Raw genomic sequence first — 15,928 nt, forward strand, 5'->3', positions numbered from 1 at the left:
GTCTTACTTTTACTTTCTGCATTTGCTGTTTGATTCCTAAAGCTTAAAGAGTTTGACACGCTGAATAATCGTGTAGGTTATGTGGCTTTACAAAAGTGAAAGGTATGATAAGCTCAGATGATGAATTAGTGCCACTTTAAAGCTTGCCACGTGTTTTCAAAATTTCCAATAATTCCCAGCATCACAGCTAAGCTTATGACAACATCACAAAAGTCAAGTAGAAGCAAACCAAACTGCTTATAGGCCTATAAATGATTTTAGGCTCAGAGGGGGTGAGTCCTTGAATGTGTGGCACTTGTATTGCATCAACCTGCCCCTTAAAATGCTCCAACACACAATCTCTGTCTGTCTTTTTCTTTGTTTTCATTTCATACACATTCACAGATTGAGTTTGCAGTTGCAGTTTGAGCCCAACTAACACCATAGTGTATTTTGCCTAGAAATAGTATAATTTACATATTAATAAAAAAAAAATGAAAACAGTAGTAGTAGTTAGTAACAACAGAAATCAAGAGTGATAATGTAATTATAATGCGTTATTTGTTTTATCAATTTATGTATATGCTTCTTTTGAGACAAAGAAGCAGTGGCTCTGCTCAGAGCTCCCTCTGAATTGTCCAAGCTCCTTACCCTATATAAGGCTGAGTCTTAGAGCCTAAACGTTCCACAGCCAGGACAGGATGCATGGCTGTTGCTGAATCTGAGGTTTGACAATTGGTCAGAGCCTCCTTTCCAGCATCCTGGATCAGCATCGCAGCGTGAATCGTATCCACACTTGACTTCTTGCCACTGAGGAGCTTCTTAACTACCTCAGAAAAATTTGTGTGAGGCTTCCCCCTAGTCTTCACTCTCTCCACAGAGGACGTGCTGGTCAGGATCAGGAGTTCCTCAAAGTGCTCTTTCCACTGACCAACAGTATCCCCAGTTTATGTCAGAAGTTCTCCTCTCTGGCTAAACACAGCCTGAGCCAAGCCCTGTTTTCCCTTTCTGATTCATCGAACATTTTACCAGAACTTCCTGGATGCCCACTGACAGTCTTCTCCATAGCCTCCCTGATTTCCTCCCAAACACAGTTTTTCACTTTGACAATACCCAAAGGTGCAGCTCCTCTGGTCCCCCAATACTTGTCTACTGCTTTAGGAGACCCCATGGTCATCCAATCCCCAAAAGCCTCCTCCTTCAGCCAACAGCTTACTTCACCACCCGTGTCCTCCCGCGGGTTCTTAGGTTGCTATCACCACAGTCACTGGCAGCCCTCTGACCATAGCTCCTACCAAACCTCCTGTGCATTAAGGCTTTGTACATGACCCACCTGGATTCTATGTACTCAACCTCCCCTGGGATGCACAAGAATATTCAGAAGTGAGAGCTGAAGATCTCTTGTTTGTAGGTCACCCTCACTACATGTTTGGGTTTACCAGGTCTGTCCACCGGCTTCCCCCGCCATCTGATCCAACTCACCACTGAGTGGTGATCATGTAATTATGAACCATGCTATGCTTGAACATAGTGTTTGTTCAAGTCCAATAGCGAAGCACCACTTGCATTCAGATCAGGTAGGCCTGAGAGTCAGAGAAAGCTGGATGCTCTCAACTGCTGCTCATAAGCACACACAACAAGCCAGAGCCTTCCCCTCAGCGACTTGTAGTCACATAGCGACAAGCCTCTCATTCACAAGGGAGAACTCAACACAGCAGCAATCAAACTGGGGCTTGTGACTATCCCACACCCACCTGGTGCCTCGGACTCTAACCTCTCTCCAGGAGTTTGGATCCAGAGCCAGTGCCGCACGTAGAGGTGACCCCAACCATATCTAGTTGGTACTGCTCAGTCTCCTGCACGAACTCCAGTTTCTTCCAGGCCAGATGGGTGAAGTTCCACATCCCTTGACCCAGTCTGCAGTCCCGGAGTTGACCACAGCCAGGACCCTGCCTTTGACTGCCACCCAGTTTGCAACACACCCGACCCCAATGCTTATCCCTTCAGTTAGTGGCCCACAGGGCAGCTGTTTTTTTGGGCTGTGCCCAGCTAACCTTGATGCATTTTTATTTTGATTAGTTCACATCACTAAATTTTTTACTGAATATTAACATATATAATTTCTATATTAAGGTAAGCAAAAAGTCCACTGTGAAAAAAAGAACTTATAGGTTAATAAATTGAATTGTTAAAAAGTCAAAACAGTGAAAATTATTATTTCACTGCTTCTCGTTTTCAGTACCTTTTATATTCAAATCCCACTCACACTATTTAATCAGAATAAGAATCAGCTTATATTGGCAAAGTATGTGAACACATACAAGGAATGTGACTTTGGTTTTTCCACTGCTCTCATGTACTTACACAAAAACAGAGAACAGGGGAAACAAGAACAATAAAGCGAACACACATTTAACTTAAGCAAAAAAAATAAACATTTACGGTCTCTGTACAATGTACACAATGTGTGTGTGTGTTTGTGTGTGTATATATTTAACAATGGCAAAGAGTGTGAAGAAGACAGTAGTGATGCTGGAATAAATATGGAATGACTAAGTACAGGTTCCATTATATGAGGTAGGTAGGATATGGGTGTGTAGTAATGGTACGCTAACCACAAGTTTTTTTCAGTTTATTTCAATTGAATTGCAGCAATCAGTGGATTTGCTTTCTGGGTGCATAACAAATCCAAAGTTCAAGGTTAATGAAGCAGAACTCTGGCAGTGATGACTTTTAGAAGGAACTGAGAGTCTGACAGTTGAAAAAAGAGGAGGCTATTTTAGCTTATTAGATGTGTTACACTACTGTGTTAACCCTCCACTTTCACAGTTTTAACTAAAAGGAAGGGTTTGTAGATAGTTATGTGACAAAAGACCTTTGAATATATTATGCTATATATTCACCAACTAGCCCAGTGCCTACTCACTTTTTTGCTTGTAGAACCTCCTATTTCTGAATTTTGCTGTGCCTCTTTCTCATTTGATTGGACTGTTCAGCTGTACTGATGTGTAATGTTGCTGATGTGCCTCGACTGCTTGGCACCAAGTAAGATGTCGTACAGAAATCAAGTCCTCACAGTGAAAACCCGCAGTTCTCCATTTAGTTTTTACCAACACAACAAACTTCAGATGTAATGGCAAAGGTAACACGTTTTATCATAAGTCCTATCAGTCGGAGATAGGCGTTTCTTTCACTTCACTCATTGTTCTGCTTTTGTAAAGTTATACCAATGAACTTATGTGTGATAATTCACCCATGCTGATAAAAATGATATGCCCTAATTTTTTGATGCAGTGAAAACCATCTGCACATCAAGAAACTGTTTTGTTTCTCCCTTGAAGCTCACGATGGCGGTACAATATTAATAAAGGACTAGAAGTCCATCCAGAAAGATGGGCAGAAGATTTTGAAACCCTCTTGAATCAGCCCTCCCCAATAAACCCCTCAGTCTTGGATGAAATAACTGCTAAACCCTCCATTGAAGACCTCGATATCCTACCACATTTTGAAGACATTTGGTGTGCAGTAATGCCCCTGAAAAACAAGACCCCCAGACCCCACAGCATCCCTGCAGAGCTCTTTGAACAAGGAGGCTACCTGTGCACTTTTCCTGTACAAGAGACCTTTGAAAGACATCATCACCATGTATCAACAGCTGTAGCATTTCACTACTGGCCATTGCTGGTTATGTCCTTGCCAAAATTATGGTACACAGACTGGTGAATAACATTACAGAGGAGGTGTTTCCTGTGTCACAGTGCAGGTTCAGGAGGAACAGGAGCATAGTTGACGTCTTTTTTTACAGCTGTATTTTTTATGGCATGCCAGCCCCAGGAAGTGTAGGGAATAACACCAGCCTCTTCAGAGCTTTCATTGTCCTGTAGAAGGCTTATGACAGAGTCAACAGGGAGCTCTTTTGGAATATCCTCCTAAGGTTTGGTTGCCCACAAAGGTTTGTCAACATACTTCTACAATTCCATGTGTGGATGATGGCATGTGTGTCTTTTGGAGGCCAGAAATCAAGCCCAATAGTGTGTGCTCCAGGGTACGTCGGGGCTAGTTGGCTATTTCTCCTTGCACCAAGTCTTTTTTTAACATCTTCCTGTGTGTGACACTGTTGCTCCATAAGGAGATCGAAAAGGACGTTGGGGTTACTCAGGACTTCATACTCTACATAAATCTGTTCACTAAAATAACATCTGAGCATGTCATCAAGCTACAATACACATCGACTTGGCAATTTTCATGACAGCTCTCCTCTACAGCTGCGAGATGTTGACCCTGCACAGTCGCCATCTCAGGATGCTTGAGCCCTTCTACATTAGATCTCTTCGATGCATCTTGAGGATAGCCTGGTTCGACTGAGTGTCCCATAATGAAATACTCCTCAAGACCGACTGTGTCAGTATGGAGCGATTCTGCTGCCTAGGGCACATCATTAGGATCCCGAAAAACAACGCTTACCATGCCAAGTGATGTATGGTTTAAACATCTTACTAGTCGCTCACATCCACACCCACAGTCAGTGTTTTCACCTGCTCTACTTGTGGCAGACGGTGTGAATCATGGATTGGGCTCTACAGTCACAAGAAGACTCACAAGTAACAGAGGCATGATTGTCGTTGTCAGACAAACTTTAAGAGCATGTGATAAGTAGTTTCAACTGAGTTTTGATGGCACTCACATGATCAATGAAAATGCATCTGCCTTCAATCACTGACCACTGGAGGAGGAAAAGTGACATTTACTGCCAAGCTGGTGCTGTGATGGGTTTTCTGTAGGGAACAAAATTTGTTGAACACAAATTTTGAAAGGCGAACAAATTTAAAGGAAGTAATGGAAGGATGCCTTTCCAGTATCTGAGACATTTTAAAATCTCCAGTCTCTGTCTCAAGATCGCAGCCTGTGAAATAACAAAAGATGAGAAAATTGAAAAATAGAAAAAAAAACTCATAAGTGCTATAAATATGAGTAGAAAACTCTACGGTGTGCATCAGCTTAAGTGTTCCAAGACGCAGCAGGTTGCATTGACACACGTGTGACGAAGCTGAAAGCATGCCTGCACGGAGCCGAGACAACAGCTTTAATTGAAATGAGAGCATTTATGACATTTATGTCCATGAGACAAATGACTAACGATCATGAGTCACTTCTGGTGTAGACGGGCTTTAGCCTCCGAATGTGAAGTTACTGTGATACAGTATAAAAATCATATCCTATAAGGTGTCAGATATTATATACATGAGATCAGTTACCACTATACAAGTCCGTATGACGGGGAAGTTAGGTACATAGATACATAGATAGATATTTTCTTCTATTAGGTCTATGAAGAAAGAGCAGCGTCTGGATTTGATCACATAAAGCCTGAGGAGTCTGACTAATCACCAGAGTAACCTAAGTAAACTATTGCAGATGTGAGATAATTGCAGGGACTGGCTCTCCATTTAATTTTGCAGAAGTTGCTCTGTCAATATGTGGGGTAATAGGCGAATGACCTATCTCATTTCCCTCCTTCTCCTCAGTGCAACATGACCTGCCACAGTCTGTAAAGAGCGATATGCTATTAGAAACTTCAAATAGCATCAAATAGCATGTTCGTATGTTCAAAGTTTGATGCTCATGTACTAATTTAATTTAACACACTTTAAAACTGGGTCTGTGTTGTGAAGTAAAGAATATGTGCTGACACCCATGCGGGAGATTTTAAAAGACAAACTCGCACAGAAAACAATAGAGGTCGGACTTTGAAATGCAGGCTGCAAAGTATCCTCATTAATTGTGTAAAATAGGTTTCTCTCCAGAGAAGTGACAGAAATGGTGTAATGCTGGGCTTCATGGGTAGATATTTTGGCTAATTGGCTCTTTAAAAGAAGGTTAAGGCATTTTAAAGGCCTCAAATTGGTCTTTTCTCTTTCAGAGCAAGTTTTGAGTGCCAAAAATAATTAGGGCGGTGCTGATTGTTATGGACCCCATATCACACTAAGGCAAAACAGACAGCAGGGAGGATGCCAAGGGAAGCTTTATGAGTCTCATTTGAGGTAAGCTGAGCTGACGCTCATTATAAACTATATGAGTAGTGTGAGAGATCAGCAATACAGATTACATAACTATCTGGAGCTTTTAAAACAACCATTTGCAATTTATATAGTCATTATTAGTAGAATTCAAACTGTATGGAAACACTTACTTTATGCATGTTCACGTCTCAAGTCAGGAGGAGGCCTGAATCTATAATCAACAGGCAATCCTCATCCAAAAAGTTACACCATTGTTCATTTGTTCAAATCCTTAAAGCAGCCATGATTTTTTATCTTATTGATTGTTTATTTTTGGGCCACTTTCAGAGTAGTGAAGTAAGCTGAAAAAAACAAGTGTTGGCAAACAGTTGCCTATTTACACAGTAGACATGACGCAGCGTAAGGATTAATTTTGAGTCTTGTTACAGGCCACTCAACAAATGTAAGTTCACTCTCGTTTCAGCCCTGTTTTGGTCTCCACCAACTCTTTAGCAGCCAAATGCTCTTCTATTTTCACCCACTAGTTGCTATCTTTGTCAGATTTGTAGTGGTAAGTAGTGTACGCTGGATTCATCAGAGCTTTTTCCAGTAAAGAGCGAACTGCTGCTGCTGTAAATTGATGGCAGTGAGAGTGACCCACACAGCAAAGTTTTGGGCTAGAGAGAGACCAAAACACTCTTTAGAGCTAAGGGGAACATCAGAGTTTGACTGTGGATTCATCACTATGAGAAAAACGTTATGGCCCTTTGACACGCTGCCTACCTGAGCAGCGCATGTATGTTGTGGAATTGTTGTTTACAGCAGAAACAGACAGTGAAAATGATCTGTGAGAGTCATATTGACATCATACAGCCAACATTATACACCTTTCATCGCTGCAGTTTCAATGCTTACACTTGTACAATAATTCCTGAATCGGTTTCAAATTAAAAGCACAGTAGTGTTTCCGTGGGAAGGATCCCCTCATTTTGTCAACAAGACTATTATTCAACAAAGGCAAATTCATTGTAGAAAGATTGGCTGGCAGCAGCAGCAGCAGCCAGGCTGGCTGTGTGGACATAACACATACCATTAATGAATGTACATACAGCTAGTGATAACACACAGTTTCCGGTAAATACATTTACCGAGTTGCATTAATTAATTTTCATCTGACTATTAAGGTGCTTTTTCACCGGCTACAAATGGTCAATGGAATGCATTCATGCAGCCCTTTTTTCTAAAGCGCTTTCCAACTTTTGCCTCTCGTTCACACACAATGATGCAGCAAGCCACCATCCAAAGTGCTGTTCTAACCATCGACATATCATGACCCATCTCTAACTGTGCCTGCCATCTGCTGCTATTCATGGTACGTACAGTGGTTTTAGCAGAGCTTTTTCAATTGAAAAAAATTCCTGCTGCTGACAGTAAGAAGAAATTTACGACGAGAGCTATGAGACTTAACCAAAACAGATTGTGGGCTGTAAAACCAAAACAATGAGCTGATGATACTCTGAAGGTTTGTCAGTACATGCAATATCCTTTACTTTGCACATAGTTAGTTGATCTACTGTTAGTATAAAAATGTGCTGCAGATTTAGCACTCTAATATCTTTTAATGAAACAGGCCTTTTGAAATTCACCACAAAGACACAGTTGAACCCAATCTAATTTTATTCAGAAGATTTTTGAAAATGTTTTTTCTACACAATAAATGGGTCAAGAATAGTGAAAATTTAAGCCTACATGGCAGATTTGTAGATTTTTTTTTTTTTACAGTTGCAAGTGTCGTCTCTATTCCTTGGCGATGACAAAGATCAACCAGTAATAGTCAAATACTCCTCTAAGCACTCGTTCTTCTGTTGCAGCTGTTTGGGGACTTCCACATTGTGAGGTTCCATAACGCTGACATGGAAACATGGTGAGCTGTCGGATGTCCTAGTAGCCTCATTCTCCCTGCTTGCAGAGCATGTCCCAACTGTTGTCAATTTATCAATGTACCGTGCACTAGTGGGCACAGTTTGAGCCACCATTAGGACAGGTGCCTCCATCCATCATGGCCAAGTCACTTATTCCACCTTGTCAGGGGAAACTAAATGGAGCTTTTGAAGAAATGTAAACAACTCTCTGTGGACAATCAGAGGACCCATCTCAACACTCCAACTGAAGAACTGAGTACAGAGAGAGTTCAGTCTCCCATTAACATCCGCGGCCTCCCGTGCTCATGCTAATGTTTTCCCATATGTCCTTTAATTGTACAGACACACTGATATGCAGCATATGAGCTGTCTAATGGTACTGCTGCATTTGAAATGCTGCATGTCTTCCAGATATAATTACGCTGTTGTCTTGATTACCCAGAAAATTACTCTTCTTCTGTGTACTGCAAGAATGCATCTGCATCTCTGAGATGTTTTTTTTAAAAAGCTTAGTTGATTTTCTGTTTAACATGAAAACATTTTTCTGGTGGTTTGGATTTCTTTTGTTTTGTTTCATCAAAAAAAAAACTTAATTGTGAAAGATACTGAGTCACATTTATTATTTAATAGAGTGTATTAATAATATGACACTAACAAAATATTGGATGCATGTATTCATTGTACAAGGGAATGCACTAATCTAATTCATGTTTGAAAAGCTGAAGCATGTTTAGGAGAGTTTCATCTTGACAATTATAATCTTATGAAGAGTGCTCTTACCTCTAGGCTGCACTTCATTTTCATTTTAGTGCTGCACAATACAGCCAGAGGTGAAGTGAACTAGGCTTTAATTAAAAGACAAAGAGAAATTAGAAGTTGGGGGATGCACAAAGCTGTTAATCAGACCCCACCAATCAGCCAGGGTGCTGATGGTACAACAACCGTCAACGGGATGAAGTGAATAGAGAGCAGACAGATTGATAACTGTTTTTTTTTTTTTTTTTTTAATTGACATTCACAGAGATGATGACAGCTTTTTGTTTGGTAAATTGTGACTGTTTTGTAGGTTACACTACGTGAATATACCACACACTACGCATTTGTTTCCCTTGTTCTAACAGAGGAGACATGAAGCAGTATGACTCAGACTCATGTAATATTTCTTAACATCTGGCAATTTTAAAAATTCGCCTCTGTTTTCATTACTCATGTCTATACTGTGGAAACTGTGGTTACTGTTGCCAATTTCACTTTGCATCCTAGAGGTCACAGTATCATTGCAGAAAAATCACAGGTGTAAATGATAAAATGAACGATAAATTCCATTTAGTTGCTTCAGTTTCAAGGTCCTGGTATTGTTCATGCGGGCTCACTGTCACGCTGTCGTGTCTTAATGGGACTCTTGAATAGAACAGAACCACTGTTAATGTTATTATAATATCTGTGCTTTCCCTACTATGATAATTCAAAATGCCTGCTTTGAAAAAGGCCTATTGTAACAGTTCATTGTGGCAGTGGTCAAAATCTATAAAAACATTAAAGCCAACCGTGAATTGATTCTACTAATAAGTGTAGCCAAATCCTAATAGATGTAGCTTTCTCCTTCTGCTGTTGTCCAAAAATGATTAGAGAGCACATCAGTGAGCCCAACAGTTGCACTGGGTTGCACTTGACATGTTCCTTCATTACCATGAATGTGGACACTACAGCTGTCACTTTCTATTTGAAATTTAAATTGCTGTTCGCAACATTGGAAACAATTTAACATGAGATCTGTAAATCATTTGTTTGACGTTGGTTGCCCTGTCAGTCAGCAAGGCTTGGATTGAACACTATAGATGGTTGTTGCCTGACTTTTTCTAATGCAGAGTCACGCTATCTTATCCTGGAAGTCAGGCAGCAGGGGGTGGGTGGGGGCTGCAAGTGAACAGAACAAAGTAAATCCAACAATGTATTTAAGAATATGGATGGCTATATGAGTTGCCCTCTAAGAGATTTAGAATTACAAGTTGGTTCAAATTTGCTTAGACTTTTTTTTAAAAACTTGACTTTTGGGAATCCCCAGCAAGTACAAAATGAACTCCTGTTTGAGTGACACTGGCTAAACGTTACAATACCCAGATGTTTTAGGCAATTACAGAGCCTATTTTAAAAATCTAACTAACTCTTTTCAGGGGATTTAATTGAATAATTGAAATTATAATTTGGATGGTGCACATTGTTTACAGTGAAAATGGCTTATCGGAGAGATGAGAGAGGCACTAAGAGAAAGAGCTGAGGAGGGCAACGCATGGAAGTGCTTCTTTGCAAAGATGGTGGAAATCAGTAGCCAGCCAATAGCAGAATCATTAAGATTAAAGATAACACTTAACAAAGGCACGCAATATTTTGAGTAGTTGGGCGCATACGGAACAAATTAGGGATTAAATGCTAATTAATGTCTTGCTAACAAGTAGTTCCTGATAAACTTTAAATCAAGGGCTACAGTACGTAGTATAGAAAGGGTCATTGTCTGAGGTCTTAAAACCTTTGGATTACAGTTTTCCTTTTTCCAGTCTTTATGCTAAGCTAAACTACCGGTCTCCTGGCTCCAGCTGCATATTGAACGGATTATATGAGAGTGCTACTGCTTTAAGACAGTATGCAGCAATTTGTTCTTAAGTTACTTTATGTCTACTGTGTATCTACTGTAGTTCTTGATTCAGACCTAACCAGAAAGTCTTTATTCATTAGTTACCAGTAAATTCCTGATTTGATCCGTTCTCATTCCCTGATAACTCATTTAATATTTAGCAGCTATTATTACACATTTGTCCATAATGCATTTTTTATCAGTATACTTTGTTAAAGGTTCATTTAAGGATGTTGATACAACTGAAAATTATAATTAAGCTCATAAGGAGGACAGATGACATGTGTCTGGCCACACTGTTTCATAGTGTGCCAACCCCAGGATGTACTGAGATGATATTCTTGACAACTATAGTACTTCTAATCAGTCAGATTTTGCAAAGTGGCAGCTTCTTCAACTTGAACCGCAGCTACATTATTAGTAGCTTTGTAGCTTATTGCGGCTGTGGTAGAGTGGGTCAGAGGTAGAGTGGGTCGTCCATCATCAGTCGGAAGGTCCCCAGCATGTCCGAGTGTTTTTGGGCCAGACACTGAACCCCAACTTCCTCCTAAAATATAGCTTCTGTATGTGAATGTGTATGAAAGACCTGTCTCCTCCAGCTTAGATTCCTCCTGCATGAATGATGTGTGACTGGGTGAGGATGTAATGTAAAAGTAGTCAAAATGATTAGAAAGGCGCATTACAGATACAGGCCATTTACCATTAATTCTTGACCAACTCAAAACAGTGCTTGGGGAAACATGCTACAGAGTAGTTTAGCACACATTATTGGGCTCATTTCCAAACACAGAACGTATCTGAAGTGTTACCATTAAATTAAATGGTGCCACGTGTTGGTATGAGAGGAATTTAGAATAATGAGAAGGATGAGGGAGCAGCAAATTTGTCAAACCTCATGGAGAGCACTCGTGTTGATTAGCTCAGCAGCTCTTGTGAACTCAGCGGAAGCCGCCGTACACATCATACATGTTGAATCATTTTTCAGAAACCGAGTCATTCTCTAACCATTTGTATATGTATGTTGTTGCAAAAGCAAAAACAAAATTATGCATCTCATTATTATGAGTTTCAAAAGCCTTGGTTATAAAAGTCATAACAGTAAGAACAGACTGCAACATGATCCACATTCAGACCGAGCAAAGACATGGGAGAAAATAAAATCACACTTTTAATCCAGACATATTTCACCTCATTCTGATGTATTGTTATGAAGTGAATTCAATTCAACATGAAAGTAATTATATCTATTATATTCAAACAAAATGTTGTAAACCTTTGGCCATGCTAATCACATCTTCTTTTATTCCAAGTGAAGACTCTAGCTGGCTGTTTCTTTCCTTTCACATTTTATATGCTTATTATCTAATTTTCTTTTGAAGGCCTTGATTATTCACAGTCTGAAAATGAACAATAATTGCTGCCCTACTGCTTACAAAGTCTGCAGAATAGAAGAATAAAAGAGTAGTCCTTTCAATGGTCAATCAACAAAGAAGTACATTAATCATTATCTTACACTGCAATTTCATGTTTTGTGCATGAAACATGGTTCTGGAAGAATTAAAATGTCTTTTACCCTCCCAATTATGCATGGTTACTCTGAAACATAATATGAACAACAAGGATAAAATAGAATTTACAAAGAGGAGAGTGCTTTGATCACATACTGTACGCCTTGAGGAGTCTTGCCTGAGACTCTTTGATGTGAATCAGTGCATGAAAGACAGGTCCAATTGGCCTGGGGTGACCCTCAAGTTTGCACTCTTTAATCATGTGTTCCATGTCAGGTGTATTAAAAAAATGGTCCCTCGCGGTTTATAATTTTTCACTATTATTGCATGAGGCACATTTCCTAACAGAAGCATGTGAAACAACTTGCTGTGAAAGACATTTCAGAGGACAGAGACAGGATGGAAGGAAAATCCCAAACAGTTGTTGTGTTAATACCTTCATAAACAGTGGGATTGCAGCACCTAATTACCATCAGATGGATGGAAACGAAAGGTCAGTCACAGCCTTTTTTAGCCCTTCTACTAACGCAGCTCTTGGGATTTCGCTGTTGGACTTTTCATATCTTAGTCCAGAGTGAAATATTTCGACAACATGAATGGATTGGACCGATTCTCCCATCTTGCGATACCAGCAGGATGAAAGTGACAATTTACACGGTGCTCATCATCCTCATATGTGAGTGGGCGGCATCTTCGAGTTCAAAATCCACTTCTTATAATACGTCCATGTTGGGGACACTATGATGTCATACTGAACATGCTAAATATTAGCATGCAAGCATTTTAGCATCCTTGATGTAGACCTGCAGACCTGGAGGAAAACGTACACCTATTGTTGCAAGGAGCTGGTTTGCAGGAAGACACCAGAGGAAGGAGAGGAGAGTTGCACACTCGTACAGTAACTCACGTTTATGCTAAACGTCAGCAACTGCTCAAACACTGACTGCTTGATATTGAGCTAAGCCTGACAAAGACTTCCTGGCCTCCAGATACCTCTGTGCTGTCACCCAGTCCAACCAAGCAGGGCGAGCCTTCTTTTACACCGTCTTTGATACTGGCCGTCCCAGAACCAGCCACAATTTTGCCCACCCATATGAGAGGAAAAGACTGAACAGCCACATGGCTGAAATTGTTCAGAGCTGAGTCCTCAAGTTTTACTGGTGCATCCCTTGTGGTGAAATAAGATTATCAATATGGGCAATCCATCGGGCAGCATGGTGGTGCTGTGGTTAGCACTGTTGCCTCACAGCAAGAAGGTCCAGGGTTCGAATCCCGGTTTGAACCCGGGGTGTTTCTGTGTGGAGTTTGCTTGTTCTCGCTAGCGTGGGTTCTCTCCGGGTACTCCGGCTTCCTCCCACAATCCAAAGACATGCACATTAGGTTAATTGGTAACTCTAAATTGCCCATAAGTGTGAGTGTGAGAGTGAGTGGTTGTCTGTCTGTCTGAGTGTGGCCCTGCGATTGGCTGGCGACCAGTTCAGGGTGTACCCCGCCTCTCGCCCGAAGTCAGCTGGGATAGGCTCCAGCTCCCCCTGCGACCCTGACGGATAAGCGGTATAGAAAATGGATGGATGGGCAATCCATAGCTAATGCTGCAGTCCAGCTTCATATTGTCCCTCAACAAGTAGTCAGGCAAACCATGGTTCAATGGGATCCTCTGGTGCCCAGTTAACCCTTAACTTGACCAATGCATCCTGAAGAGGATAACTGCCAGGCAACTGCCATAAGACATCTACCTCATAGGCCAAGAAAAGGAAGTAGATTTAAAGATGTTTTTCATAGTTGTCACTACTCTGACCAAAGGTCAGCGGTGCATACGAAATGTTAGCTCTCTTAGCGCTTTGTATTTTTGTAAAAGTATGCTCCCCATCACTGGATCTGTATAAGAAGGGAGATATGATAAGGGAGAGAAACATCAGCATCACATTTAATTTCTTTGGCCTGCGTAAGTTTTCACCATCTTTATTTGCCCTTGCTTTGTAAGTGGCAATTTGTGAGGCATGTCGCATTTTTTACTGACCATTCTTTTGACATATTTTGCAATACATTGCCGTTGTCACCAAGAGCTGGTGAAGCCTGAACTTTAGCAGTAGGAGACGCTTCATCTACAGGGGAGGAATTATTTATGGCCTATAAAAAAAATCACTGAACTAAATACAAGGGACAGCAGCTATCCAAAAGAGAATAAATGTATCAGAAGTTTATTCTTCCCCATATCTTTAGACCATTTTAGAATACTTTTGGTTAGTTTATAATGAAAAACCTTCATATGGTACCTTAATCTTGACATGGTAAATGCAAATTGTTATCTGTCCATGAACTAAATTCCATTGCTCCCGCGGTATAGACATTCCTGTGTGATTTAATAGGGTCTTCTTATTTCTATATGGAGATAGAATTGGAAGACAAATAGGATTTAAGGAAACATATTACCTCTTGTCCCTCTCTGAATACAAAGGGCAGACCTTAGTGCTATCACAAAGAAAACAGCTTAGCAGCAGAGCATTTGTTTTCCATTCAGAGAGAGAAGCACTTTGTCTTTCCAATCGTTACCTGTCTGTGAATCAGTTGCTCCATTAAGGACAGCCTAAAGAGGGAGGTGCTGTCTAGGGCTAAATTGCAATTAGTCGGCCTGCAAGTGAGGCTGGCACCAGTTAACTTGGGATATTGGAGTGCAAGGGCCCCGTAATCAGGCTTTGGTCATGTAGAACAATGCATAAAATTAAATTGACATTAATGAATAATTGTGTAATGAAAATGGAGGAGTAGAGTTAATTGCATGTTACAGTGAGTGTAATGCCCAGATAACCTTGTGTCTAATGCTATTCTTACTCTGACTGCCAAGGCTCTCACTGTGGCTCCTCTCGGCGGGAAGTCATTAAAGCTAGGGAGTAGATAATGCCAGTGTGCCGAAACCCAAAGTAGCTGCAATCTTGCAAAGACTTTCTTTCACAGGCTTTTTTTCCTAAGTGGGCTATGCTGAAGTCATTTGTACACAGTCTGAATGAAATTAAAGGTCACCAGTGCTACGCATCTATGTCTGGATGGGCTTTTAGAGTGGAGCCCACTCACCTACGGGGGCTGTCTCACGGTAGAATGAACACCTTAAGATGACTGAGGACTAGGGTAGTTGCCACAGATGAGGAGGACTTGAGTGACAGCTGCTCTGACTAATTCATAAATGTAACCCGTGTTGAACTACACCCTCCATTTTAAAATTATTCCAGCAATTAGGTGCTTTGTTCAGAATTTCAGTTTGAGTTGGACTTACATTATCAGACTTCCAGACTATTTCAAAATGTCACTGACTGCTCAGTGACAGACATATAATTAGACATATAATATGCCATTGCTTATGCCGGTGGTTCCCGGCTTGGGGGTTGGGACCCCCTCAAGGGGTTGCAGGATAAATCTGAAGGGTGGCGGGTGATTAATGGGATAGGAAAGCAAGACAAATACATGCTATGGTATGAAAAATTATGTTTACTTTTTCAGACATTTGTTTAGATTTGTACTTTTTTTATAATAACTTTGCTGCTTCAGGCTTCACACTTCATTGCATGAATCTATAAATAGGTGTATATGGTGGTATATGGTTTCCAATAATTATTGAATGATAGGTGGACCGATAATGATGGGTGACAAATAGACGTTTCTGCATTTTCAGATTGTGTATGCTACAAAGTGTTGGGAACCAGTGCCCAAATTGCACAGATAGAATATGATATTACATGATACATAAGTTCAGATTGAAAAAATGCCTCCATTTGATGCATGGAAATGACACAAAGGCCTCAGAGGCAAAAAAAAAAAAAAAAAAAAAGGGCAGCAGCATCCCAACAAGAAAATCATTGAAAGAACAGCAATGTATCAATTTACTAGCCACTA

General features: G+C 40.6%; 1 protein-coding gene across 1 annotated transcript in view; it reads left to right on the top strand.

The window, feature by feature from the left end:
• The window catches only part of LOC139202209 (uncharacterized), a 69,398-nt gene that overhangs the window by 30,803 nt on the left and 22,667 nt on the right, over positions 1-15,928 (top strand). The window lies entirely within an intron of this gene.

The sequence above is a fragment of the Pempheris klunzingeri genome, chromosome 6 (genome assembly GCF_042242105.1).
Source record: "Pempheris klunzingeri isolate RE-2024b chromosome 6, fPemKlu1.hap1, whole genome shotgun sequence".
Taxonomy (NCBI): domain Eukaryota; kingdom Metazoa; phylum Chordata; class Actinopteri; order Acropomatiformes; family Pempheridae; genus Pempheris; species Pempheris klunzingeri.